General features: G+C 34.6%; 1 pseudogene; it reads right to left on the bottom strand.

Moving 5' to 3' along the window:
• Positions 1-8,362: 8,362 nt before the first annotated feature.
• On the bottom strand, positions 8,363-10,827 carry LOC131160814 (uncharacterized; annotated as a pseudogene).
• Positions 10,828-11,757: the final 930 nt, after the last annotated feature.

The following is an 11,757-nucleotide window of genomic DNA, read 5'->3' as shown; positions in this document are numbered from 1 at the left end:
GTGATAATGACTTTGGTATCTATAAAGTCTTTGGTATCCATGAGTATTTTTGGTATCACATTTTAAAAATTTTAATTGGTATCAAAATTCAAAAGCTCACTTGGTATCATAGTCTAGAAATTCAATTTGTCTTTTGAGCATGACAAGAATAATTATATCTATGAGCATGGTATGAGATTGATGATATAAGTATAATATTGATATTTGATACATAATGTGAATCAATGTTTTGAAATATAGGATGATGAAAGCAATATTGATAAAAAAATTGAATGCATTGAATTCAGGGGGAGTGTTATGTCATATTGTTTATATTATGATTTTTTCCCTATTAATCAATTCAGAGAATTTTCAATTGGTATCATGAGTTAAATTTTCAATTGGTATCAATTCTCAATTGGCATCATGAATTTTAAATAGATATCATGATTTCAATTTTAAATTGGTATCATAAAATCAACAACTAAAATCTTGAATATTGTCTAAAGGAAAAAGCTGTTAGTAATGAAGTTACAACTTATATACTTGAATATTATAACACACTACACATGCTATATTGAAAAATAATAAATTGGGTGTGTTCATATGTTTGATATGCATGTTTGATGATATGCTCAACATGTGATTTTACTTGAACTTAATCATTTTTTTTTTCCCCTTTTTGATGGATGTCAAAAGGGGGAAAAGTTTTAAAGCAAAAATTGAGCATAGTATTGCAAATTGCAAAAACTGAGCATAAACATAATAAATATCAAAAGGAGAAGTATTTGATAGTGATGAGCATGATTGTAAAAGAGGTTTTGAAATTGATATTGATATTGCAAATATTGTTAAGATGATGCTTATTGAAAGGGGGAGTCTTTTTAAGTCTTACTCTAATTTTTGCTTCTTGTTTGTCATCATCAAAAAGAAAGAGATTGTTAGCCTTACAAGGTTTAACATCTTGTGTTGATGCTAACAAACAAGTAGAACTTAACATGCTTTGTTTAAGTGATGTATTTTTGGGACTCAATGATGAATGCAAGGTTAAAGAATTCATGAAAGCTTATATTTCAAAGAAGGATGATTAATATGAAGCTTAAGGCATGGATTCAAAAATGGATTTAAAGATAAAGGTTGAAGATCATGAGAGCATGAGGATTAAAGAGAACTTGATGAAAGATCAAAAAAAGATGAAGCAAGCACAAAGACCTTAAGGAATTTAAGAATTGAAAATTTGGAAGAGTTTATAGGAAATTTCATGTAAGTACTTCAAAGAATTTCAATATGGGTACATGAAGCACTTAGGTTAATTTATTGGACCTAAATAACTTTTAACATACTTGAAAAATATTTTTATAAGGTCAAAAATTATTTCAAAAAGGTTAGAATCATTTTTGGAATGAAAGGTACCAAAAAGAGGATTTTCCAAATGCTGTTAATTTTTCTATATCCACATTAAGGTGCATTTTTCTCTATTAAAAACTCCTTATTTTAAAAAGTGTTCAACATGAACGTTGTAGGATTTTCTCTTAGCTTTCGTTGGAAACCAAGCTCGTCAAATTTGGAGTCATACAAAAAAATTTATTATCAACATACTGAAGGGTACTCGAAACTGACAACAACCAGTAGACTGCTTGAACCAGGACAGGCGCCTGGGTGGTCAAACCAGGCGACTGGCTGTGCCCTAGTAGGCAACTACCACCCTACTGCCTCTACTGCCCCTTTAACAATAACATGGTAGGTGACTGCCAGATTGTGGCAGGCGACTGCCAAGAACAGAATTTAAAAAAAACCTTAACGAAAACATTTTTTAAATGGTTTGCTTGGGGCTCAAACTTTATGAAAACTTGGGGAATACTCCAAGTCACTTGGGAACCAAGTTACATACCTTTTAAAGTCTATAAATAGTCCTCAAAGATCATTGAATCAACGAACCAAGAAATCACTTTAGCAAAAATTCAGCATCTCTCTCAAATTGTTCTCAAATTCTCAAGGCTCTCTCTTGCTCTTGCACGAATTCAACTGAGTTTTTACTTATCTTCTTCCACCGGAATTGTGTTACAAATTCTAAATCTTTCAATCATTGAAAGAATTAATTGGTGATATACTTCATTGAGCTTCAAGTTAAATTCTATATTATTATTTACTTTGAAGTATATTAGTTTCTAAATTGTTGTACTAATCAGCTCTTTATGTGAGCAAGTTCTTGTACACATCTATTTGATTTATTTCTTATAGATTGACGATTCCAAGGATTGTTTGGATCATTGATTAAGCAAGGGGATATTGCTTAGAGAGGTGGACTCTAGCCTAGTTAAGGAGTGACCGAACGAGGGGACATCGTTTGGAGAAGGCGGGCTCTAGCCTTAACCAAGGAGTGTTGTAAAGGTTTGTTCCACCCATCAAAGGAACAGGTTTAATAAATCCTTTGGTGGTTTTCCAAAGGCGAGGACGTAGGCTGGGTATAAGCCGAACCTCATAAAAATATCTATCTCACTCTTTCTTTCCCTTACTCTTTATTTTCAGTATATTTAAATTGCGTGGATGGTTTAATTGATAATTATATATACTATGTAATATAGAAATCAAGTAAACTTGAAGTCTAATTTTGATTTGGGTTGCGAAAACCAAAAGGGAGTACATTGGTTATACCATACGTTGCGGAAACCATATGGGAGTACGTTACTTGGTTAAACACCCAAAGAGAAATTAACTACGAGTTTATCCGAATTCTAAATATTTGGAAAGAGTGATTGAATTTTATATTGCACATCATATTGAAGAAGCAAATTCATTTATACAAGGCTTGGTTCAAATTTGGCTAATATAAACAAGCAACCATCTTGAGTTTTTATATTACATAAGTGTTGTGTATTGGCTTGGTTGTTTGCTTTCTAATTATAGTTGATTGGTTTGGTTGAATGATTGGATGTTTGTATGATTAAGGATTAAATAAAGAAACTAAATTCTTGAGTGCTTGACAAATTAAACAAACAAGTCACGAATTGGTTGAAAGAAATAAAAGAAGTTTAAGAATTCTAAAAAGGAATTAAAAGAAAATTTTAAAGTCCAATTCAACCCCCCTCTTAGGACTACACCTTGCTAACATCTTCTTTATTTTCTATGTTCATTTGAATACATGTTTGTTTTGGAGAGGCACTAAGCAGTAGGGTTTTCATAAGGTTAAATCTTTTGCATAGACCCTATGAAATCCATTTCAAAATGAGTTAAAGGTTGGAGGATTTTTGAAAATAATAAACAAAAGAGAAGAAAAGTTCGAGTGGATAGTCAACCGACCTTTGCTGGTGATTGACTGCCTAATCTTGCAACTTTATTTTTCATGTTTTTAACCATTTTTTTTTTTAAGAAATTGCTTAAAAAAAAGGAGAGATACACATACACACATAGACAAGTACAACAACCATTCATAAGATGGGTGCTATAGGGTGCTAGTTTTTTGAATTCAAATAAAAAGGAATTTAAAGAATTACTTTCCTTTTATTCACAAAAGTACTCTCGAACCTAATTTCGTTTTGAAAAGACTTTCTTTTATTTTTTTTCCTTTTTTTAAAAAATAAAAATAAAATGGTGACTCAATTTCTACAAAAAATAAACAAAAATATCAATGGTTTGGTTTTCTATACTTGTTTGCTTTGTAAATGTTACCAAAATAGGCTACCTGAGTTTGGTGTTGATAGCTTTGGCAACTTCTCTTGGGACATTTGAGACTTGAGTCGCCTCTTGTGTGATTGTTTATGTATGATTTTTGTGGTTATGCGAGGTTTTTTGTGTTTTTATGTTCATATTGTGCATGTATGTTATTGTGAAATTGTAATAACCCGACAAAAAGTAAAAAATAATAAAATAATAATAATAATAATAATAATAATAAATAAAATTAAAAATTAAAATTAAAATAAAAAAATAATTAATTAGAATTAATTAAATTATTATCATTATTAATTAAATAATTTAATATAATATATTATATTATAATATAAGATTATATATATATATATATATATACATATATATATATATAAATATGTTAAAGGAATATTATTATAATATAAATATTATATACATATATTAATCCTGAAGCCTCCAAAGGCTTCAGGACATTTGAGTTGTTTTATTTCATCAGACTCTGCGTGGTCTCTCTCTCGTTGTACTTTTTGTCACTATCCTCTGTTCTCCTCCTCTCTTTCCTCGATTTCGTTGGTCTAATGAACACCGATCAGAAAACGGAAGGTGTCATTGGATTCCTAACTCTGCCACCGACATTTCTACTGGAGCGGATTTGTCGTGGGAGCGGCGTAGGTACCATTCTTGGGGTAAGACAATTTCCCCTAATTTCTTAATTTCTCGTTAAATCTGCTGTTGAATCGACGATTAGACACCACTATGGAGTCCTAGTTGTGATCGTCGTCATTTTGACATAAGTAAAGTTTCAATTGGGATTTTCTAGGCCCCACTCCAAAGCGAGAGTGAGATTTGAAAATTTTGGTAATTTGGCTATATTTAAGGGTATAATTATTTATTGAGTATTTAAGGGCCTATAAAGTATTAAAATAATATTTTATTTAGGATTAATTTAATGGAATTAAGATTTTTGATTCAGGGTCCAGGTGAGTGTCGTAGGTATTTTTCGGGATCCTTGTTGGTATAGTTCAAGAAATCAGGTAAGGGGAAAAATATATATTAAACCAGAATTTTTATAAATTTAATGGAAAAATAAATTGTGTTATATAGACGTGTATATGTTTCGGTATGGGAAAAATGCTAACTATTTAAATTATATTTTTTTGAGTTTAGGGTTGTTTATCAGATATGTATAGGCGAAAATGAATTGATGAAAGTGAAAAAATATTTTTAGGATAATTATGTAAGAAATGAAAGGTATTTTCAGTATATAAACGTTAAATGTTGGTTAACTTATTTTATAGGCAATGTATGAATTTTATTACTAAACTGTGTGGCATGAGATTCTGTACAAATATATGTTTTATGTATGAGATACAGGTTAAGTTAGTAATGCATTGTGAATAAAACATGATATGGACTATGCTACTTGTGTATGTTAATGCAACCATGTAAACAGTTGAAAAATGTTGGGTAAACAGTTAGAAAAATGTTGGGTAAAACAGTTGAAAGATGTTGGGTAAAATAGTTGAAAGATGTCGAATGACCAGTGCAAACTGCAAGTGCACAGTATCGTAGTTTTATAATATAATGATGTGTAGAGTATCGTCCTCAAGGATTGATGTCTTAATTTTACCAAATACCAAAATTTTACTAACCTTTTATTTAGAAAAATTAATAATTTTAGACTGCAAAATTTAAACAACGCTACTTTAAATAAACTATTCAGGAGAATTTAAAACTCGATACCGCGTGTCAAATTGATGATGGTGAAAACTTATAGGAAACCGATTTTACCTAGTTTCTCACTATGCTTTACTCATTTAGCTAATTCAACTTGGTTTTCTCTAGAATTTAAAATTTTAGTTCATTCCAAAAATTAAATCTAACATAATAGATTTCACCATATTTTCTTCAATTTGGAGCGTACGGGAAAGATCAACACTCGCCGCACCACCGTCGCGCGTCACGAACACCCCGAACACCGCCGTTGTTTGCCGCCTTCCGATTCTGAAAAGATATTATTTTTGCGTGCTTCCAACTCTCCTTTTCTGGCTGTGTATGTATCTTTGCAGCACTCCCAAAAGGAAACCACAAGAAAGCTCCCAAAAAATAATTTTTCCAAGAAACTTTATGTGGTTTGGCCTCCCTTCTGTTTCTCCCCAAAAAAAAATAAATTCTTTTTTTCTCCTATGATGCAGCCTTCCTCTCCAGCCCCCAGCGCACGCTGCTCTCTCCTCCTCTCTTCTTGCGCACGGCACTCTCCCAAGGAAACCCTCATTTTTTCCTTTTTCAATCCTTACTTTCCTTTTGTCCTTTCTTTCTTAGCTTTTCTTTCCTTTCTTTTTTTTCTTTCCATTCTTTTGTCTTTCCTTTCTGTGTACCCAGTGCACACTGCCCTTCTGAGATGACCCGGCTGCATGGCTGGGTCACATCTCATATTTTGATTTTTTGATTTTTTTTTTTTTTCAAAGGTACATGAACTACCCTCCTCTTTCAAGTCCACTTTTGACCCTCTTACAGCTTGTAACTCTCAAATCTTAAAACACAAAAGATGTAGATCTTTTTTTCAGATTTTTCTAGAATTTTGAATCGTCTCGATCAGAGCTCATATGATAAAGTTACGCCAAGATTACGAAGAATTGTTGAAATAATCCATAAAACGGCGTATGATAACTTCACATCTGATTTCGGCCTTGATGCTGCCAGTATTTTGCAAAACACAAAACATGAAAATTGTAGATTGTTTTCTTATCTTTCTACCGCATCTTGAATCATCTAAATCAGAGGTTAGATGAGAGAGTTACGCACAGATTGCAAAGTACCATCGTTTTTTAGCTTCCAACAGTTGCTCAGCAATAAAAAACACCAAAATTTCATACATTACTGAATAAAACCCAAATTTTATAAATAGAACACAATGTTAGAATATTGAGAGTAATTAGGCATTTAAATACAAAATATCATTTGCAATGCATGAATTAAAGCACCTAATTACTCAATTTAAGCGCGTAATCACACCCCCAAACTAAAGTTTTGCTAGTCCCTAGCAAATAACGTGAATGCAATTTAGGGTGGTGTCATACCAATTTCAATGAATGAATGCACAGGCAACACAACTATACCCTTTCACATACAGGAATATCACCAAATTACACACAAACTCATTCATACCCAATTCACGCAACTCCGAAGTAAGTCATTCATGCAAATCTCATCATTATATAGCCATTAAGAACAGTAAACTCACGTAAAATTAACCAGCGAGCACAATTCAGAGTTGATGTAGCCATATCAATTCAAGTATAAATAGGCAAAATCTTGAAGCACATGCAATGTGTGTGACTCGTTACACCCAGGATATCCGTGGACACCTAAAGAACTGTCGCTTTGACTCGGCCTACTGGTATACTCTAAAAAACACTCAAAAAGGATGGGTTCACTCATCGTATGTGAGGAAGAGTGTCATGATCAAACATCCCACATACTGCAAGGAACAAACGCTAAATGTATGGAGTGGACTAGTCTGAAAAGGATCAAGCCTATTTAGGAGGTGTCGGGTCCTTCACCCTAGCATCTTCTCACCTACTCGCCATGTCCAACCGAGACCACCCTAGATCAACTTATTCACAAACTAGGCGTGAATACATCTGAGACATTAGGCTGGTGAAGAGTCTTCATATATGGATAACATGCGTCTTGTCCTTGACTTTTGTTGAAGTTGTGTGGAGCAGGTATTAATCTTTCACCTCTTCTAGGGTATTTCTATTTCTCTTTTTCTTTCTTCTGCTCATTTTTCAATTTCTTTCTTTTCATGGTCAATTAGGACAATCATAACACTTCTTTTATTGTTTTCATACCACCCATGTGCATTAAGCTCGAACAAGATTCCATGAAATAAGTCTATTTTTAGGGTTGTTTCGGCCTTCACATCTTGAGTAGGCTACAAGACCTAAGTTTTTATCTCCCCACTAGATGTCACCTCTAGGCTAGCAATTCAAAAACCAAGACTAGTGTACAAAGAGTATCCAGAAAAAAATAGGGAAAGTTGAGTTTCATGAACTCTGAGTTGATGTCAAAACTCAAAAGAGCGATAAATGGCTCAACAGTACCTCACAAGGTGTCAAAGTCTCCACGGGCGCTCTCTCAGTGTTCACAAGGAACCCTAAGTGCTACAAGTCACGTGAACGTGTATTTTTTTAGCCTCAAGAGATACCATGTAGATACAAGAGTTTATATAGTCAAGTTAACACAATTGCACTACCAATCAACTTTAAATGAGTTACGATTCCTAGTTTCGCCATATAAATAGAAACTACACATAAATGACCTAGTGTGTACTCCTAGGTTATATGTAGGTATATGAAGGGCATAAGTAGCATCACGTATGGCCTAATCATCCATATTCACACATTTTTTTTTTTCAATGTTATTCAAAAATGAGAAAGATTGAAGAAAAGAAAGAAACTTCCCTAACTTATTGGTGAATCCGTAGAGGAATTAAGTTTTCAGCTCTGTACTCGTGCCAAATAAACCTGCATCAAAAATCTAATTTATTCAAAAGTGCATAAATAAATTAATAAAGTAATAAAGACAAAAGAAATAAACAAAGGAAAAACTCCTTGGGTTGCCTCCCATAAGCGCTTGTTTTAACGTCTCCAGCCAGACCTTTCAGCCTTCATCAATGAGGATCTCCAAGAGGAATAAATGCACAGTTCCTCTCCATTTGTTCTCCATAGTAGTGCTTCAATCTCTGACCATTCACTCTGAATATGTTCCTTGTCTTGTCCTTCAAGTCTATTGCTCCAAAAGGGAAAACTTTGTCAATTGTATAAGGACCTGTCCATCTTAACCTTAACTTACCTGGGAAGAGTTTTAATCGTGAGTTGAAAAGTAGAACTTGCTGTCTTGGAGCCAACTCACGCCTGAGAATTTGCTTGTCATGCCACTTCTTCGTACGTTCTTTGTAGATTTTTGCATTTTCATAAGCATCATTCCTAAACTCATCCATCTCATTCAATTAAAGAAGTCGCTTTTCCCCTGCTGCCTTCAAATCAAAATTAAGTTTCTTTACAGCCCAATAGGCTTTATGCTCCAATTCCACCAGGAGATGGCATGCTTTTCCAAACACTAATCGGTAAGGGGACATCCCGATAGGTGTTTTAAAAGCAGTGCGATATGCCCACAAAGCATCATCAAGTTTCTTTGCCCAATCCTTTCTATAAGAGTTGACCGTCTTCTCAAGGATGTTTTTGATTTCTCGATTTGAAATTTCAGCTTGGCCATTCGTTTGAGGATGGTAGGCAAGTGCTATCTTATGCTTCACACCATATTTAGAAAGAAGATTGTCAAATAACTTGTTGCAAAAGTGAGTCCCTTCATCACTAATAATAGCTCGTGGAGTGCTGAATCTTGTGAATATATTCTTATGCAGAAATTTGAGCACTACCTTTGCATCATTTGTTGTTGTAGCAATTGCTTCCACCCACTTTGACACATAATCAACTGCTAACAAGATATAAACATAGCCAAAAGAAGGAGGGAACGGACCCATAAAATCTATTCCCCAAACGTCAAACAACTCAACCTCTAAGATGTTTTTCAATGGTAGCTCCTGACGTCTTGAAATATTTCCTATACGTTGGCACCGGTCACAAGTTTTCGCCACAGTGTAACTATCACGGAAAATAGAAGGCCAAAAGAAGCCACTTTGTAGAACCTTAGTTGCTGTACATGTTGCTCCAAAGTGTCCTCCATATGATGAGGAATGGCAATGATGAAGAATGGCATGCATCTCTTCTTCTGGCACACATCTTAGGATGATTTGATCAGGGCATTTTTGAATAGTAAAGGCTCATCCCAAAGATAATATTTCACATCATGTATAAACTTCTTGCGTTGATGGTACGTGAGATTTGGTGGCAATACTTTGCAAGCTAAGTAGTTTACAATATCAGCGTACCAAGGAAGCTTGATCTCACATGCAAATAACTGCTCATCAGGGAATGCTTCTTGGATCGTTGAGCCTGGTCTTACTTCCTCTTGCTCTAACCGAGAGAGATGATCAGCAACTAAATTTTCGCTCCCTTTCTTATCGCGAATCTCCAAGTCAAATTCTTGCAGAAGCAAGATCCAACGAATCAACCTAGGCTTGGCATCCTTCTTGTCAAATAAATAGCGAAGTGCTGCATGATCAGTGAACACTATCACCTTTGTACCAATAAGGTAAGACCAAAATTTATCACAAGCGAACACCACAGCAAGCATCTCCTTCTTAGTTGTTCTATAATTTAATTGAGCATCATTCAATGTCCGGCTTGCATAATATATGGCCCTAAACAGTTTGTCTTGCCTTTGTCCTAACACTGCTCTAATTGCAAAGTCACTGGCATCGCACATGACTTCAAAAGGTTGACTCCAATCAGGTGCAGTCATAACTGGTGCTGAAATTAGTTTCTCCTTGATTGCGTTAAAGGCCTGCAAACAAACATCATTAAAGTCAAATACATAATTTTTTTCAAGAAGATTACATAAAGGTTTAGAGAGTTTAGAAAAATCCTTTATAAACCGTCTATAAAATCCCGTATGTCCCAGAAAGCTCCTGATTCCTTTCACGTTCTTTGGAGGTGGAAGTTTTTCTATGATTGCAATTTTGGCTCGATCAACTTCAATTCCTTTAGATGACACTCTATGGCCAAGCACGATCCCTTCTTGAACCATGAAATGACACTTCTCCCAGTTTAAGACTAGATTTTTATCTTCACATCTCTGCAAAACAAGGGTTAAATTATGCAAACAATGATCAAAAGATGTACCAAAAACTGAAAAATCATCCATGAAAATTTCCATTATCTCTTCCACCATATCAAGAAAAGATAGCCATCATGCAACGCTGAAATGTTGCTGGGGCATTGCACAATCCGAAGGCATCCTCCTAAAAGCAAATGTTCCATAAGGGCATGTGAATGTTGTTTTCTCCTGATCCTCGGGGGCTATGGCAATCTGATTATACCCCGAATAACCATCTAAGAAGCAATAATAGAAATATCCGGCCAATCGATCCAACATTTGATCAATGAAGGGAAGTGGAAAATGATCCTTCCTTGTTGCTTTATTCAACTTGTGGTAATCCATACATACACGCCACCCCATGACTGCTCTTGTAGGAATAAACTCATTGTTGTCATTTTTCACCACCGTCATTCCACCTTTCTTTGGCACAACTTGCACTAGACTTACCCATGGGCTATCTGAAATAGCATAAATAATTCCAGCATCGAGGAGTGTAGTGCTATTCTTCAAAAGAAATTGGTATGAACATTTTAATGATGTTTTTTGGGAATGTAGATATTTTATGTTCTATGTTTTAAGTATTCTAGATATTATGAATGGTTGTGAAACAAATTAGTATTGTGAATACTGAATGCTTTGGGAGTCATGTAGATTTATGGAAATGCAGGTGATGGATGAGTTATTATGGATTACAGTTAGAATTAGTAAACTCTGGTATTATGTTATGTAGAGATTATATTATGTTTTCCGCTGCGTATATGTTGATTATGGATTATCTGGGATTTTATCAAGTATAACGCACCGGAACCGAGTTTTAGGGTTCGGGGCGTTACATTATGGTATCAGAGAAATGTCCAACCGAAAATGTGATTAATTTCACATTGCCTGGATATGGAAATATTAGATTATTAGGTTAGGGATGATTTATACCAGAGTATAGGATTGAGTTGCGATAAGGATAGTGATGGGTAGATTAAGATACCGTTAGAAATTCTAAGTTGTGTTTTGTAAACACTGGGGCAGAAATCTCTTGATGGCCTTCTGTGTTTTTCTGAAGAAGTAGCTAGCTTCAGAAACTCATGGTAAATCCATCGATGGTGATGTTTCTGAGTAGAGAAATTAGAACTTGGAATTTAAACTCGATGGTTAGGTTAGTTGATTTTCGAGGTTATGGTATCGGGGGAAACTAGCAGATACCACTAGACAGAGGTGATCGAGTACGTGGTTATACGATGGTCCTGGAAGAGGCAGATAATGTAACAACCCCGAAAATATTGGTATTTAAATTATAAGGAGGGAGGGGAAATGGAAACAGGAACAGAAGGGGGCAAAAGGCTTTGT

This window comes from Malania oleifera, chromosome 7 (genome assembly GCF_029873635.1).
Source record: "Malania oleifera isolate guangnan ecotype guangnan chromosome 7, ASM2987363v1, whole genome shotgun sequence".
NCBI classification, from domain to species: Eukaryota; Viridiplantae; Streptophyta; class Magnoliopsida; order Santalales; family Ximeniaceae; genus Malania; species Malania oleifera.
This window is presented reverse-complemented; position numbering and strand designations above follow the sequence as displayed.